The sequence below is a fragment of the Ovis canadensis genome, chromosome 17 (genome assembly GCF_042477335.2).
Source record: "Ovis canadensis isolate MfBH-ARS-UI-01 breed Bighorn chromosome 17, ARS-UI_OviCan_v2, whole genome shotgun sequence".
Classification (NCBI taxonomy): Eukaryota; Metazoa; Chordata; class Mammalia; order Artiodactyla; family Bovidae; genus Ovis; species Ovis canadensis.
In genome coordinates this window covers 69944291-69962831 of record NC_091261.1, presented here as the reverse complement: position 1 = coordinate 69962831, position 18541 = coordinate 69944291, and the positions used below count along the sequence as shown (strand labels likewise).

The following is an 18541-nucleotide window of genomic DNA, read 5'->3' as shown; positions in this document are numbered from 1 at the left end:
CCAGAGGATCTTCCTGAACCAGGGATTGAACCCATTTCTCCTGCATTAGCAGGTTGAACAGCCAGGGAAACTCGTATCAGTTATACAAATACATATTTGTTTGTTTTCTAATTTATACATAGTCAATGTATATGTCAATCCCAGGCTCCCAATTCATCGCCCCCCACTTGATGTCCATACATTTGTTCTCAATGTCTGTGTCTCTATTTCTGCTTTGCAAGTAGGTCCGTCTGTACCAAACTGTTTTGAAAGGAAGCTGCTTCATAAATTCAAATTCTGCCACTGTGTTGTAGACGTGTATTTGTTTTCTGTCTTACTCGGAGCTGAATTAGGAAGAGCATAAGATATTTCTGGTACTCACATCTCTAACTAATAAACAACAACTAAAGAAACATTCAACAGGCCTCCTGTCTCAGAAACAATACAAAGTGTCCACACTCAGCTTATGTCGCTCGTTTGCATGCCAGATCTCCAGAGAGTTTTGAGTTTGTGAATCCTATTTGACTGTGCTCCAGACAGTGGGACCTGAAGGGAACCAGACAGAATTGGATTCAAACCCCAGTCTCAGGATTAGATTAACTGAATGCTCTTTGATTCCAAAAGACTGACTTTGAATCCTGGCTCCATCATTTCCTGGATAATTCACCTCAGCTCTCTCCATCTGTAAAATGGGCACAGCAATATAATATCTGGGGACTTCCCTGATGGTCCAGTCATTAAGACTCTGTGCTCCCAGTGCAGGGGGCTTGGGTTTAATCTCTGGTCAAGGAACTAAGTTTCCACATGCTATGAAGTGTGGCCAAAAAAATTATTTTCTTACATATAGCCTCTGACTTTGGACTGTTGTGAAAATTAAATAAGTTCACCTAGAAAAACATCTTGAAAAGGCTGTGCCTTGCTTGCAGTAAGTTCTTAATGTGTATAAACTAAGTCATATTATCTTGAGATATTTTCTGAATGTCCCTGAGGCTAAAACGGGACTAATTCTTACTGATTCACAGGAGTGTAGCCAGGTATGGGGAGACAGCACATGTATACTATGGTGCCTGGGACACATCACAGGTGCTCCATCTACGTAGGGGCGTGTTTTCCAGTGCATGGGTTGACGTTTCATTTGCAAATACTTTTTGCAAGGAGCAGCAGATGTCACAGTTGTTTTTCAGTCACTAAGTCACGTCTGACTCTGCGATTCCATGGACTGACAGTGTGCCAGGCTTCCCTGTCTTTCACTATCTCAGTTCCTAGCAAATAGAACATAAAGGAACCTCCATCCCTGAACAGAAAAACACTGCACTCAATCAACGGCTCAGGATCACCGTATGGCCGTAATCGTTGGAGGCATATGTGACCGAAAGAAATCTGGAGCAGACCCAGCAATCCAGAGCCCCGGGCCACATTCTCCATGCCAGCCACCGTCCTCCCAGACTGCAGGGACACAATTAGATGCTGTGCCCTAGGTGCCAGGTGGCAACTCTCACTGGAGGGAGGGTCCGCTAGCACCTAGTACTTGTTTCCTCCTATGGGGATGTTCTCACCTGCTAAAGTGATGCTTGAACGCTTCAGACCTCTGAGACAGGGGTCAGACACAGCAGGGGAGTCAGACCGAGAACTAGATGCCAGCAATGTGTCTAGGGCATGGGAGCATTTGCTTGGCTCATGTCAAGCATTTCTTTGGTTTCTTTAGGATCTTATGCCAACAACTGGGCTGAGAAAAGAAAGCTTCAGAGCATTTCCAGGGTGGGAAGAAAGTGTTTTATGAGTAACCTTGCAGATGAAATTTTTTGCTCATCGAACACCTAGTACTGATCACTGGGGATGCACACAGTTGTCAATCAAACAGACCAGCATCCTACTCTCCTGGAGGTGACCCTCCAGGGCGATGTGGGGATTGGGCAGAAGAATGATGAGAGATGAAATGGCATTTGTTTCTCATTCTCTGTCCTGGTGTTCCTCTAATTAGAAGAGAGTGGAGAGTCAGCTGATGGTTGCACAAGTCCAAGGCACGCAAGTCGCACTGTTGGCTGTCAGTGACCCTTCCTGGAGTCATTCAGTGCCGAGCCTGTTTAACCAAGAGCACAGCTCTGGGGAGCGACTTCCCAGGTGATGCTAGTGGTAAAGAATCCGCCTGCCAAAGCAGGATACACAGGTTCAATCCCTGGGTCAAGAAGATCCCCTGAAGGAGGAAATGGCAACCCACTCCAGTATTCTTGCCTGAGAATCCCGTGGACAGAGGAGCTTGGCGGGCTACAGTCCATAGGGTCACAAAGTCACACACGACTGAAGCAGCTCAGCACGATGACTGTATATTGGTTACTTACTGCATTTTTAAGGTTAAGATAATATATGCTCTACAACAGATGAATTTCTCATCAAAATAATGGAATCCTCAGACCTTTTAGTTGTGTGATATTTTCCTGGTGTATGCTGCTCCTCTACCCAAATAAGCTCCTCCTTTACCTTCCTTGTGGTACAGTGATTAAGAATCTGCCTTCCAATGCAGGGGACATGAGTTCAGTCCCTGGTCAGGGAACCAAGATCCCACATGCCACAGGGCAACTGAACCTGAGCACCACAACTAGAGAAATTTATGCACCACAACAAAGACCTAGCACAGCCAACATCAAAATATCGTTTGTTGCCATTGCTGTGCTATGCTCAGTGATGCCCAACTCTTTGTGACCCCATGGACTGTAGCCCTCCAGGCTCCTCTGTCCATGGAATTTTCCAGGCAAGAACACTGGAGTGGGTTGCCAATTATACAGTCCTGGCCAAAGAACAGATCAAAATTTATTAAAAAAAAAAAAAAAAAGACAGACAGGGTTGACTTCTATGGAGTGGCCTGAAGTAGGTCTCTCTCTTTTTTTTCTCTCTTCTGATTTCTCTTTATCCAAAATGAGGAAGCAAGATTGGCTGAGAACTTGTCAGTAGGGTACAGGAGCAGGAGGACTGATGATGTCCCAAGCCCAGGTAGAGCTCTACCAGAGAACTCGATGCTTGGTGTCCTGGAGTGCTGTCTGGGTTACCAATTACCATCGGGCATTCATAAAGCATCCCTGGTGGCGCTAGTGGTAAAGAACACACCTGCCAATGCAGGAGACATAACAGTCATGGGTTCGATCCCTGGGTCAGAAAGATGCCCGGAAGAGGAGGACATGAAAACCCTCTACAGCATTCTGGCCTGGAGAATCCCATAGACAGAGGAGCCTGGGGGGCTACAGCCCATGGGGTGGCAAAGAGTCAGACATCACTAAAACGACTTGGCAAGCCAGCAAGCAATTCATAAAGCAGAGCCCTACTTGTATGAGTAACTGCCTTGGTTAAGAACGTTTTCAGGAGGAGAGGCAAATAAGCAATGTGTTGTCGTTTTTTCTGTTTGTTTGTTTGTTTGCCATGTGGCATGTGGGATCTCACTTCTCTGACCAGGGATCAAACCCACATCCCTTGCATTGCCAGTGTGGAGTCTTAACCACTGAACTGCCAGGAAGTCAGTCCCCAGAAGTGCATCCTGATCTCAGGCTTAGCACCATTCGCCTACCAGATAAACCTCACTCTCTCTGCTTATAAGCGCCTGCAGTCTAAAAGGTGCTCTGAAGTCCTGCTGTCGTTTATTCATCTCAAAATCCCCGTGCACTTTCTGTCATCTTCATTTTACAGATGAGGAAGCAGAGACTCAGAAAAGCAGATGGTCTATCTCGAGCTCATGATGCTTGGAAGAGGCAGCGACAGGCTGCAAAGCCAGTCTCTGGATTCCACCCACTAGTTTAACTCCCTGACCCCTATCTTATTCTCTATTATATCATTTATCCCTTGTTTCATCCTCTTCATGCATTTATATATTTTACTTTTATATTTCATTTACTCTCTCTTCATTGTTCTTGCTATTATTATACTTGAAAAAAATCCCATCAAATTCTTACCAGAACAATAGACAGATGAACAGTCCTGGATAATCGTCTGTGGATTTTCATGTCTTTCCCTGCCTGGACAACATGTCTTTCATTCTATCAGTGGGTCTTCATTTCTGCAACCTGGTACCCAGCCTTGGCATATTGTTGTCCCTTAACTGATGTTAAAGGAAAGAATTCAGTCCCATGTTGTCTCTCTTCAGGGCTAACCAGCAAATTGGAATTCTCTTCCCTGGTAGAACAGTCACTGACCTCTTGAGCAATCTCTGGCTGGACAAGGACAGAGCCCTCTTTGATCTTGCTGGGTGATCTTGGGAGGCTAATGAAGCCAAGCCGGGCCAGCAGATTTGGGCAGCATCTGGGCCCATTATTTCATATGGTAGCTGGATCATGACTGCAAAGGAACCATGCCTGCCTTGCTTTGGGTTCATCATTTCATGATGGCAACTAAGTTCCCAGAATATGCCAGACCCTGTCTTCTCACACCATCCCTTGTGTGGGATCGTCTCAAGTCCTCGTCTCCTCTGGTGTTTGGTCTGGGTGGCTCAAAATAACCTGTGTTGATTGAATTTCATTCAGGAAGTCCTTAATGGGTGCTAACTGATTTGCGCAAGAACCCTGTGAGCTAGAAACTACTATTATCTGCACATTGCCAAAGAGAAAATTGGTACACTTAGCTGGGAGTGTTCGCTTTTTCAAGGTCACACAGTGGTGGAGTCAGGGCCCAAATCCAGGCATTCTAGCTCTGGAACCTGTTCTCTTAAGCTATATGATGATAACTGAAATGTGGGAGCCACATGGGCATGGAGCATTCACTCGTGCCTAGCAGTCTCACTGGCAGTGCAGAATAGACCGCATGGAAGACACAAATGACCAAGTTTCAGGGGCCCTGTTTTGTGCTGCTTTGAAATGATAGGTGAGAAGTTGCTTATCAACTGTAGTGTTTTGAGTGAGGCACACTTGGCTCTGATTTCTTTCTCTGTTTTACTGGGCCGAGCAGCATCTTTTTTTCTCTCTCTCTCTTTTATGTTTTATTTTCCGGCTGTGCTGCTCAGCATGTGGGATCTTAGTTCCCTGACTGGGGATTGAACCCATGTACCCTGCAGGGGAAGCAGAGTCTTAACCACTGGCCCACCAGGGAAGTCCCTGGTGCAGCATCTTTCAAGCTAACTGTTCCTCAGTCGAAGGGTCACCATAACTGAGTCCTTCACCCCATTGACAGTTGGAAGCCATAGTTGATAATATTATAAGTCCATCCACCACCAGCACCTGCTGTTTCACCAGAGTTAAACCCTTGACTCAGGCTAATCCAATACACTTCTTACCCAGGAATCTGGACTTGGGGCTGAGAGAGAAAGCAACTCTATTTTATTGTTGTTATCTATGTTTGGGGCTTCCCTGATAGCTCAGTGGTAAAGAATCCGCCTGTAATGCAAGGAGATGCAAGAGATGAGGGTTCGATCCCTGGGTCAGGAAGCTCCCCTGGAGAAGGAAATGACAACCCACTCCAGTACTCTTGCCTGGGAAATCCCATGGACGGAGGAGTCTGGCGGGCTATAGTCTGTGGAATCACACAGAGTCAGACACGACTAAGCGACTGAATACACACATACGCACACACAATATTTAATAAGTGAATGACTAAATGGAAAGAAATCAAATACCTCCTCTGAGCCTCAGTTTTCCCAGCTGTGAAATGGAAGAAGAGAAGGGTAACATCACGGGGTGCCTATAAAGACTAAAGAAAAGATGGACAGAGTACCTGACATGCAGGAGGCACTGGGTGAACGGCAGCCACCGCCGGAGGTGGGGGTGTGTAGGCAACCATAGCTTTAGCATCTCCAATAATAGGCATTCGATTTCCGCCTCAGGTGATATCCCCTTTCTGTGTTTTGACTCAAACCCCAGGTGGGGTGAAACTGTGGAAGAGGGGAAATCTGAAATTAGATGTGCCACCACGATCCCCAGATCAGAATCCGTTTTCATTTAATGTGTCTCTATGCCGTGAGCAGTGCAGCTGTGCTGGGGATTAAATGAGGAGGACAGATCTGTCTTCGAAAGAAGGGAGAATTTCCTGTGCTGGTCTGTTGAGATACTTGCTTTCCCACCATTTGTCTGGGTCAGATCCCACACGCCCCCTCACCCTGGCCTCCTCCCTCGCAATAGCCAGAGATCGAATTAAGCATCCACTCATGGAACTGAGAAGAGATACGGACACACATTAACGTCAAGATCGCCAGGGTGCATCAGAAATAAATACTGTTCCTCTCTTCCCATTCCTCACAGCATACTCCAGGGATGCCCCGTATTTGTTTCTCAGCTGTGCCAGCAGGTCTGGGAGAGGGTACCCCAGGAGAGAATGGATCAGGGTCATGTAACATATCGCTGGGTGGGGGGAGGGTAGGGTAATGGCCCATCACTCAGCAAATGACAGGTCAACAACCCCTGTCTCTTGGGTACCCCCTGTGAAAGCCCCATCACCCTGTTTCACAATAGTCTTAATCCAGCTGTCTCGATTCAAAAAAAGTTTCCGTGGCTTGTCAAAGTGGCCCATTAAAATAACTCAGGCATTGTGACTATCTGAACATTTTAAAAATGGGGGCGGCTTGAAAATAAATCACTTTGTGTCAGTCACTGCATGTCAGATGTTGGTGGAAGCCACATAAACACATTCACGTTCGACACCATGTTTTTCTTTCAACAGTTTGCAGTTTTTCCCTCTTGTGGTTGCTGAGAGCTGAACCTTAGGATGTGGCAGAAAAGGCCCTGGCCTGGAGGGAGCTAGAGTTAGCGGCTCGGTCATGTCCAACTCGGTGCGACCCCATGGACTGGAGCCCGCCAGGCGCCTCTGTCCATGATTATCTCCAGGCAAGAATACTGGAGGGGGTAGCCATTCCCTTCTCCAGAGGATCTTCCCGACCCAGGGATCAAGTTAACTAGTAGCATATTATATAATTCAGGGCAGTTCAGTTCAGTTCAGTTGCTCAGTCGTGTCCGACTCTTTGCGACCCCATGAATCACAGCACGCCAGGCCTCCCTGTCCATCACCAACTCCCAGAGTTCACTCAGACTCACATCCATCGAGTCAGTGATGCCATCCAGCCATCTCATCCACTGCCGTCCCCTTCTCCTCCTGCCCCCAATCCCTCCCAGCATCACAGTCTTTTCCAATGAGTCAACTCTTCGCATGAGGAGGCCAAAGTACTGGAGTTTCAGCTTCAGCATCATTACTTCCAAAGAAATCCCAGGGCTGATCTCCTTCAGAATGGACTGGTTGGATCTCCTTGCAGTCCAAGGGACTCTCAAGAGTCTTCTCCAACACCACAGTTCAAAAGCATCAATTCTGCAGCACTCAGCTTTCTTTGCAGTCCAACTCTCACATCTATACATGACCATAGGAAAAACCATAGCCTTGACTAGACGGACCTTTGTTGACAAAGTAATGTCTCTGCTTTTCAATATGCTATCTAGGTTGGTCATAACTTCCCTTCCAAGGAGTAAGCATCTTTTAATTTCATGGCTGCAATCACCATCTGCAGTGATTTTGGAGGCCAAAATAATAAAGTCTGACACTGTTTCCACTGTTTCCCCATCTATTTCCCATGAAGTGATGGGACCGGATGCCATTATCTTCGTTTTCAGAATGTTGAACTTTCAGCCAACTTTTTCGCTCTCCTCTTTCACTTTGATCAAGAGGCTTTTTAGTTCCTCTTCACTTTCTGCCATAAGGGTGGTATTATCTGCATATCTGAGGTTATTGATATTTCTTCGGGCAATCTTGATTCCAGCTTGTGCTTCTTCCAGTCCAGCGTTTCTCATGATGTACTCTGCATAGAAGTTAAATAAGCAGGCTGACGATATACAGCCTTGACATACTCCTTTTCCTATTTGGAACCTGTCTCTTGTTCCATGTCCAGTTCTAACTGTTGCTTCCTGACCTGCATATAGGTTTCTCAAGAGGCAGGTCAGGTGGTCTGGTATTCCTGTCTCTTTCAGAATTTTCCACAATTTATTGTGATCCACACAGTCAAAGCCTTTGGCATAGTCAAAAAAGCAGAAATAGATGTTTTCCTGGAACTCTCTTGCTTTTTCCATGATCCAGCAGATGTTGGCAATTTCATCTCTGGTTCCTCTGCCTTTTCTAAAACCAGCTTGAACATCTGGAAGTTCATGGTTCACATATTGCTGAAGCCTGGCTTGGAGAATTTTGAGCATTACTTTACTAGCGTGTGAGATGAGTGCAATTGTGCTATAGTTTGAGCATTCTTTGGCATTGCCTTTCTTTGGGATTGGAATGAATACTGACCTTTTCCAGTCCTGTGGCCACTGCTGAGTTTTCCCAATTTGCTGGCATATTAAGTGCAGCACTTCCACAGCATCATCTTTCAGGATTTGAAACAGCTCAACTGGAATTCCATCGCCTCCACTAGCTTTGTTCATAGTGATGCTTTCTAAGGCCCACTTGACTTCACATTCCAGGATGTCTGGCTCTAGATGAGTGATCACACCATCATGATTATCTTGGTCATGAAGATCTTTTTTGTATAGTTCTTCTGTGCATTCTTGCCACCTCTTCTTAATATCTTCTGCTTCTGTTAGGTCCATACCATTTCTGTCCTTGATCAAGCCCATCTTTGCATGAAATGTTCCCTTGGTATCTCTAATTTTCTTGAAGAGATCTCTAGTCTTTCCCATTCTGTTCTTTTCCTCTGTTTCTTTGCATTGATCGTTGAAGAAGGCTTTCTTATCTCTCCTTGCTATTCTTTGGAACTCTGCATTCAGATGCTTATATCTTTCCTTTTCTCCTTTGCTTTTCACTTCTTTTCTTTTCACAGCTATTTGTAAGGCCTCCCCAGACAGCCATTTTGCTTTTTTGCATTTCTTTTCCATGGGGATGGTGTTGACCCCTGTCTCCTTACAATGTCACAAACCTCATTCCATAGTTCATCAGGCACTCTGTCTATCAGATCTAGGCCCTTAAATCTATTTCTCACTTCCACTGTATAATCATAAGGGTTATGATTTAGGTCATACCTGAATGGTCTAATGGTTTCCTCTACTTTCTTCAATTTAAGTCTGAATTTGGCAATAAAGAGTTCATGATCTGTGCCACAGTCAGCAAAAACAGTTTTTGCTGACTGTATAGAGCTTCTCCATCTTTGGCTACAAAGAATATAATCAGTCTGATTTCTGTGTTGACCATCTGGTGATGTCCATGTGTAGAGTTTTCTCTTGCGTTGTTGGAAGAGGGTGTTTGCTATGACCAGTGCATTTTCTTGGCAAAACTCTATTAGCCTTTGCCCTGCCTCATTCCATATTCCAAGGCCAAATTTGCCTGTTACTCTAGGTGTTTCTTGACTTCCTACTTTTGCATTCTAGTTCTCTATAATGAAAAGGATATCTTTCTTGGGTGTTAGTTCTAAAAGGTCTTGTAGGTCTTCATAGAGCCATTCAACTTCAGCTTCTTAGCATTACTGGTTGGGGCATAGACTTGGATTACCGTGATATTGAATGGTTTGCCTTAGAAATGAACAGAGATCATTCTGTCGTTTTTGAGACTGCATCCAAGTACTGCATTTTGGACTCTTTTGTTGACCATGATGGCTACTCCATTTCTTCTGAGGAATTCCTGCCGGCAGTAGTAGATATAATGGTCATCTGAGTTAAATTCACCCATTCCAGTCCATTTTAGTTCGCTGATTCCTAGAATGTCGACGTTCACTCTTGCCATCTCCTGTTTGACCACTTCCAATTTGCCTTGATTCATGGACCTGACATTCCAGGTTCCTATGCAATATTGCTCTTTACAGCATCGGATCTTGCTTCTATCACCAGTCACATCCACAGCTGGGTACTGTTTTTGCTTTGGCTCCATCCCTTCATTCTTTCTGGAGTTATTTCTCCAGTGATCTCCAGTAGCATATTGGGCACCTACTGACCTGGGGAGTTCCTCTTTCAGTATCCTATCATTTTGCCTTTTCATACTGTTCATGGGGTTCTCAAGGCAAGAATACTGAAGTGGTTGCCATTCCCTTCTCCAGTGGACCACATTCTGTCAGACCTCTCCACCATGACCCGCCCGTCTTGGGTGGCCCCACGGGCATGGCTTGGTTTCACTGAGTTAGACAAGGCTGTGGTCTGTGTGATTAGACTGACTCGTTTTCTGTGAGTATGGTTTCAGTGTGTCTGCCCTCTGATGCCCTCTCGCAACACCCACCATCTTACTTGGGTTTCTCTTACCTTGGGCGAGGGGTATCTCCTCAAGGTCGCCCCTCCTGACCTTGAAAGTGGAGTAGCTCCTCTCAGCCCTCTCAGCTCCTCTCAGCCGGCGCAGCCACCGTTCCTTGGATGTGGGGTTGCTCCTCTCAGACGCCACCCCTGACCTCTGGCGTGGGGTACTGACATGAGCCAGGTGGAAAAGGAGGTAATTGGAATGTAGGTAGGAGATTCTATATTTGTCCACAGGTCATAACTCTTGACTGTCCTACCTAGAGCAGACATTATTAATTGATCCTTTTATTTGTTCCTGTGTATCCCAGATGTAGTCTCAGAATCCATTTCCAGCCCCAAGTTTCAGGGAGCCACTGCCAATCGATCCAAGATAGACTTTGAGAAGAAACTCCTCTATCATTCCTGCCCCATGTGATCTCAAAGGTCTTCATATTGTGCAAACACTATATGCATGGAAGGCAATTGTCCACGTGACCATCACTCAGTTTGTAGAGGGACTTTCTACTTTCATGCCTCCAGCCAAATCCTGTAAGCTGCCTTCAAAAGAGCATCACTGGAGGGACTTCCCTGGTGGTCCAGTGGTTAAGAATTCACCTTCCAGTGCAGGGGACACGGGTTCAATCCCTGTTCCAGGAACTAAGATCCCACATGCCTTGGGGCAACTAAGCCCCCAAACTACAACAAAGATCCTGCATGCCACAACCAAGACCTGACGCAGCCAAATAAATAAACAGATATTTTTTAAAAAGAACATCACTGGGGGTTAAGATTTCCAAATAATTAACTACTCTCAAATTAAAAAAGAATGGTTGAATTTCTCATTTCATAAAAGCTTCAGAAGGACATGGAAACATGAAATGGAGATGATCACAAAGTGGTCCATGGTCCAGAGAATGGTTCTGGATGATCAGCAAGATCTACCTAGAACCAGAAGACAAAGAAGTTTCATTGGGCTCATATGTGAGATTTCTTCACAGACCCAAGCTCAGTCCAACCTATTTGGTAGGGATTCAGATTTCCTTCAGACTATAGTGGATGGAGACATCTCTCTGCCTGTCAGAAGTCTTCACATGGAACCCAGGAAATTATGGCTAGGTCCAAGAGGGTTATTACACAACTGGCTTAAAACTCAGCATTCAAAAAACTAAGATCATGGCATCCAATCCCATCACTTCAAGGCAAATAGATGAGGAAACAATGGAAACAGTGACAGACTTTATTTTCTTGGGCTCCAAAATCACTGCAGATGGTGATTGCAGCCATGAAATTGAAAGATATTTTCTCCTTGGGAGAAAAGCTATGACCAACATAGGCAGCATAGTAAAAAGCAGAGACATCACCTTGCTGACAAAGGTCCATCCAGTCAAAGCTATGGTTTTTCCAGTAGTCATGTACAGATGTGAGAGTTGGACCATAAAGAAGGCTCAGCACTGAAGAATTGATGCTTTTGAACTGTGGTGTTGGAGGACTCTTGAGAGTCCCTTGGACTGCAAGGAGATCCAACCAGACAGTCTTAAAGGAAATCAGCCCTAAATATTCATTGGAAAGACTGCTGCTGAAGCTGAAGCTCCAGTCCTTTGGCCACCTGATGCAAAGAGCTGACTCACTGGCAAAGATCCTGATGCTGGGAAAGATGGAGGGCAAGAGGAGAAGGAGGATGAGATGATTGGATGACATCATCGACTTGATGGACTTGATGATGAGTCCATCATCAACTCAGAAATGAGTCTGAGCAAATTTAGGGAGATAGTGAAGGACAGGGAAGCCTGGTGTGCTGCAGTTCATGGGGTTGCAAAGAGCTGGACATGACTGAGAGAGTGAATGATAACAACAGAGTCCATCCTGGACCTGGCACGTCTGTTGAGGCTGACATATGGCAGAGTGCTGCTTCCCTAAAGCAATTCTACTTTGGTCAGAGAGCGATTCCTCTGCCTGCCAATGCAGGAGACATGGGTTCTGTCCCTGACCCTGGAAGATTCCACCTGCTACGGAGGAACTAAGGCCATGCACCACACTACTGAGCCTGCACTCTGGAGCCTGGGAACCACAACTCCTGAGCCCGTGCACTCTAGGGCCCATGCTCTGAAACAAAAGAAGTCACCGCAATGAGAAGCCCGCACACCTCAACTAGAGAGTAACCCTGACTTGCTGCAACTAGAGAAAAGCCCATGCAGCTGTGAAGACCTGGCAGAACCAATGAATAAATAAAATTATATTTAAAACAGCAACTCTGGTCCAGCTGAGAAAAGTACATGAGTCTGATCCCCATTCATGTGCTGATGTTATTGAGCATAGCTGTTCCTGGCCTCAGGACACATCTATAAGTTTTTGCTCCACCAACCCTGGTGTTAAAAGTGATAAAACTATGATCCCATAGAAGGATGGTGTCTGGCACTATTCCTTTGAGATATGGGCCATGAAGGTCAAGGCAGCCATCACCCAAGTTTCCAGATGCCACGTCTTCTCTGGTTTGGGCAAATACCCCACAGAGTAGGGATATCAGAATAAGGCTCACTGTAGTGACAGAAGCAGGTTTTTGGTTGAAGTGGGGGAAATATTTTGAATTCTGCTGGCTTTCATTTTTGTCTGATGGACACATCCATCTTCGAGCGATGTTGTCTGATATATTGCACATCAGGCACTTAACACAGGGTCTGACAGGTAGAAAGAGCTCAGTAATGGGAGGTATTGAGTGGATAATTACAACAGCATTGTAAGTAGACTCCCTGCCTCTAACTTTACCTCTTCTCGTCCTCTCTCCATGCTAAGCAACAGTGATGGTGTTGATGTTGTGGATGCTGATGGAGACAAGTGTAGTAATGGTTTTCCCATTTTCAGGCACCCATTGTGTGCCAAGTAAGATTGCCTACATTACCTCACTCAGTCCTTTTAGTGTTTATAAATATTATGCCAACTTAACCATTATGGACAATGAGGCTCAGGGAGGTTAACTTGTGAAATTCTTGACAGATAGTAACTGTAAGAGCCAGGATTTGAATCCCACTCCCTTCTGTTAATCCTTGTCTCTCATTCACCCACCCAATTAGGATTCATCAAGAACCTGCTACTATAGTCTAAGCGCACCAGAGCTGGTTCTGGGGACGCAGCACAGCAAGACAGAGACAATCTGTCTTTGCATGAAACTTAAATCTTAGTCGAGGTAGACAGACAATAAAGGGCTTCTCAGATGGCCCAGTGGTAAAGAGTCTTCTTGCTAATGCAGGAGATGCAAGTTCTACCCCTGGGTCAGGAAGACCCCCTGGAGAAGGAAATGGCAACCTGCTCCAGTATTCTTGCCCGGGAAATCCCATGGACAAAGGAGCCTACAGTCTGCGGGGTCACAAAAGAGTCAGACACGACTTAGTGACAAAGCAACAACAGCAATAAATAAAGGAAAAGCTGGGAATTCCCTGGTGGTTGAGTGGTTAAGACTGTGCTTTCACTGCAGAGGGCTGGGGGTTGATCCCTGGTCAGGAACTAAGACTTCACAGCTGGATGGCATGGCCTAAAAAAGAGAAAAGTCAATGAGACAATTTCAGATGGCAGAAAGGACTATTAAGACCCCAGTGGGATATGATATATTAAGTAACAGGGGGAAGAAAAGCAGTTAAATTGAATGTTAAGGAAGGGCCCCGTTAGGAGGACACGTTGAGATCTAAACATAGGAAGTTGCTCTCATTTAAGGATCATGACATGATAAAAATGATACCAGACATATGCAAAGGCCCTGAGGCAGGAGAGACCTTTCCATGTTTAGGGGAAATCAAGGCAACTACAGTGACTGGAGGTGACAGATGTGATTGTCCCAGTAATGGATGCTCTTGAAGAGGTAAGTAAAGGCCAGTTCACTAAACCAGCCCTAGCACTGGACACAGAACTTGGCTCATCTGAGATAGTCAGTGAATGACTCTGAGTGGATAGCTTCTTTGATTCCTTGCCAGATTTCCTTTCTCTCTACCATGAGAAATGCTTGTCTATATTTGCTTCCATTCAAAAAGCTATTTGGAGTGGGAAAATTCAAGAAAGAGTCCATGGTTAAGCAGAAAGAACTGGAAAGAATGTTTCAAGCTGGGTTCATCTGACTTCATTCATGTCACAAACATTTCTTGAATACCTGCTCAGTTCCTGCTCTGGGATACGCCAGCTCCCTGTTTCGATTTGGAAGGTAAACTGGTCCTGTTATTCCCCCGTGATAAGGAAGCTGAGTCCCATCCATGAGTCACCCTGGGCTCCGGCAAGAAGTTCAAAGCTCTAAATGGATTGTAAACATACCAGAGTCAGAAGTCCTCAGAGTCACTAGATTAGCAGTTGAGAAGGTCAGCTTGAGAGGTCTCAGACTTGGATTTAAATCGTGGGTCTGCCACTGTCTTTTAAAAAAAATATTTATTTGGCTATGCTGGGTCTTAGTTGCAGCATATGGGATCTAGTTCCCTTACCAGGGATTGAACCGAGGCCCCCTGCATTGGGAGCATGGAGTCTTAGCCACTGGACCACGAGGGAAGTCACCTGGGCCTGCCAGTTTCTAGTTAAGTTATCCAGGATCAGCTGCATCTCTTCTCTGAGCCTCAGTTTCCTCATCTGTATTCTGGGAATGATAACATCTTACTCATATGAGGACACATGTACTCTTAGAATATATACAGTCCTTCCTCTTTATGCCCTGACATAGTGTTGATAAGATAGCAAATGGTTATTTTTATTATTATTATTTAGATAGTTTTGCCTCATAAAAGAACCTGAAAAAAAAAAAAAACTATCTGTCCTGAAAAGTGCAGCCAGAACGTGATACCAAAAGAAGACTATTGCATAATAAGCCATGAATTACAGCTTCTGGTTCAAGCTCTGATCCCTTCTTGCTGTGTAATCTTAGGCAGGTCATTTCCCCAATCTGGGCTCTGAGTACCCTAGTTTTCCTCTCAGTTCAGAAATTACAGGTTCTGGGATTTCCCTGGTGGTGCTGGTGGTTAAGAATCCGCCTGCCAATGCAGCGGGCATGGATTCGATCCCTGCATGTCAGATCTCGCATGCTGAGGGGCAACTAAGCCCGTGCACCACAACTACTGGAGCCCGTGGATTCCACAGCCCACACTCCACAACAGGAGAAGCCCCTGCAATGAGAGAACACACACGGCAATGAAGAGTAGCCCCCGCTTGCTGAAACTACAGAGAACCCGCGAGCAGCGACAAAGACCCAGCACAGTCAAAAACATACATTCATTTTTAAAAAGTAATCACAGATTTCCTTACCTCTAGAGCAGAGCATCAAGGCAAGCAAAAGCTCTGGTTCCCAAACAGAGTGCCTTTCGTGGTGGAGCCAAAATCCATACAACTACCCCAACATCTTGATCCTGTGTATGTTGGCAGATACACAGCTTCCGCATGGGAATAACTATGTCAAAACAAGCTTTCCTCTGCCCCAAGGGGTCAACCTCACTCCTGAAAATCAAGCAGCTGACTGAGTCCAGGTCCAAGCACCGTGGAAGTGAGTGCGCAGAGCAAAGCATGCATTCACATTCCACGATGGTTACGTCCAGTGATGAATGGACCAGTTTCTTGACAGAGAGGAATTTCCTATAGGTTGGGGTGACCTTCCTAGTGATGTGTTTATTTGACAGCCCAAGGCAATGAATTCACAGAGAGGAAGAGAAGAGAGGAGGAAGGGAAGGGAAAGAAAGGTTATTTAAGCACAAGAGCATCTTCTCAGGTCTGAAAGAAAAACAACTGACAGTGTAACAACAAATCATATAAGCAGCTTGAGAAAAAAGAAGATCATCAGAGACTCAAAGGTTCTGAGGAGATACTGAAGCCAGGAAATGTGTACTTTTGTCTATCTTAGTACTTAGGGCCAATCACTGTCACTGAATCCATTCTTTGTTCAATAGCTAAATTGTGTCCGACTCTTTGCAACGCCATGGACTGCAGCACGCCAGGCCTCCCTGTCCTTCACCATCTCCCAGAGTTTGTTCAAACTCATGTCCATTGAGTCACTGATGCCATCCAACCACCTCATCCTCTGTCACCCCCTTCTCCTCTTGCTCCCAATCTTACCCAGCATCAGAGTCTTTTCCAATGAGTCAGCTCTTCATATCAGGTGGCCAGAGTATTGGAGCTCCAGCTTCAGCATCAGTCCTTCCAGTGAATATTCAGGGTTGATTTCCTGTAGAATGGACTGGTTTGATCTCCTTGCAGTCCAAGGGACTCTCAAGAGTCTTCTCCAGCACCATAGTTCGAAAGCATCAATTTTTCGGTGCTGAACCCACTTGGCACACCGTAAATACTCAAGAATCACTTGTGAAATGGAAGAATGACAGGATGACATTATTGCTGGCTGGAGCTTCCCGTGAAGGTGTTACAGGTTAAATGGGTTGTGGGAGATGGGGAGGATTTGGATGGCCAGAGGAGAGAAATAACTCAGGGAGAGCATCAGCTTTGACAAAGATCCTCACAAGAGAATCAGCTTGGCTTGATGTGTTGGGAAATGTATTAGTTAGACAAGGTGAGGCTATGCTGGTCAATTTCCCTGGACTCTCAGTGACTCAGTATAATAGAGGTTAATTACTTAATCAGGTCGTATGCCCAGTGCAGGCTATCAAGGGACTCTGTTCCATGTAGCTACTCCAGGACCCAGGCTGAAGGTTGCTCTGATGTCTGTTACCTGCATTATTGGCAACATGAGTTCTTTATGGTCACCAGAGTAGGGGAAGAGATCACACGGAGAACATAAATAACATTGGAGTCAATGGATCGACAATAAAGCAATAAAGATAGAGGTTAGACTTAAGTAGAAAATGTCTGACCCTCAGAGTTGAGTGCCAGAAAAACATGAGGGGAGTACCCTTCACCCCTGTGTAACACCACATCTTATCATGGTGCCACCTAGGACCTAAATCAGAACCGTTTGTGCCTGGCAGATCACAAAACCTTTAGTGACAGCAGTTCCTGCAGGTTTTGCCTCTTCCCCAAGGATACAGAAATACATTCCAAGATTCTCTATTCTGGGAAATAGGCTTTCTGCCATCTTTGCCATTCTTTCCATTTTCTTCCCTCCCCATCCCCTGAGATGTTTCACTTTCTCCTCAAATTTCCCTTTCTCTCATGCAAATCAAGACATGCAAAATCACTCCTGAGAGCTTGGGTCCTATCACTTTATCAGACACTCCCAGATATATCTGAGACCCAGATCAGTAAGACAAGACACTACTTCTCTCTGCTTTAAGGAAAGGCTATAATTCTTTGTGCGGATAGCCCCATGGGTAGCTTTCTTTGGTGTAAGATTCCTTTATCAAGGCGATGGAGACCTCCCCTAGCATCCTTTACAAGTAGTAGCAACCTCAGTGTCCACTTTAGCCCATTCTAGTTCTTCATTTTTATTTTTCTTTCTAGCATTTACCATCATCTGATATTCAATTGTTTAATACTGTATCCTTCTCTAGAATGTGTTTGTGTGGGTTTATTGCTCCAGGACTAGCATCCAGAACTGTGTTTGGTATATAGTATGTGCTCAATAGATATTTTTGGGGGCAAAAATGATGGAAGCTCTGAGATTTAAAATAACATCATGGATGGGAGCCTTGGATTTTCAAAGTGGATCCCATGGAGATCCATTCCATGTGAAGAGAATATTAGTTTTTCTACTCACAGGTCAGTTGGAGCACTCTGGTTTTACTTGTTGCATCCTGGAGGGCTAGAAGTAAGCTTCTATTTGAAAAACAGGTTCAACTTAAAAAGAATTTGGACATCACTGATACAGGCCAAATCCTACATTGAGTGAATGCATAAATTGAGGTCTAGCAAGGGGAGTATATTTACCAGGTCACTCTGCCAGTTAATGACAGTGTCAGGCCCAGAACACAGCCCGCTCAATGATTTACACTGCATGACTGGGATGCAAAGATTGGAAGAGGTGATTTGATCAGACGTTACTTGTTTTATGAGTTAGGACTCTGAAATGAAACTGAGTTCAGTGACATGAGCAGCTCCTTGTTAATAAACCCTCCTCTGTAAAACCGAGGTGGAAAATTCCAAGGCCTGAGCCTTAGGACTGGAAAAGTTCATTCACCCGTCTGATTCCGTGCATGTGTGTTTATATGATATCTAAATATTGTCGATGCAGATTCCATCGAGCTGCAACAGACTTAAAAAATATGTATTGGAGTATAGTTGATTTACAATGTTGTGGTAGTTTCAGGTGTACCATTTGAGTTATACACATATCTGCTCTTTAGATTCTTTTCCCATATAGGCCATCAGAGTACTGAGCAGAGTTCCCTGTGCAATACAGTAGGTCCATATTAGTTGTCTATTTTACATATGGTAGGGTGTGTATGTCCATCCCAACCTCCCAATTGATCCTTTCCCCTCCTTACCCCTCAGTAATCATAAGTTTGTTTTCTGCATCTGTGACT

General features: G+C 45.1%; 1 long non-coding RNA gene across 2 annotated transcripts in view; it reads right to left on the bottom strand.

Moving 5' to 3' along the window:
* Positions 1–11339: 11339 nt before the first annotated feature.
* LOC138422221 (uncharacterized) overlaps positions 11340–18541 on the bottom strand; it is a 45601-nt gene continuing 38399 nt past the window's right edge. For both annotated transcript variants that reach the window (XR_011249798.1, XR_011249799.1), the window contains exons 5-7: positions 16185–16293; positions 14251–14387; positions 11340–13641 (exon numbers count right to left, since the gene is read on the bottom strand). This is a non-coding gene — a long non-coding RNA (uncharacterized lncRNA). The remainder of the gene's footprint in view (positions 13642–14250; positions 14388–16184; positions 16294–18541) is intronic.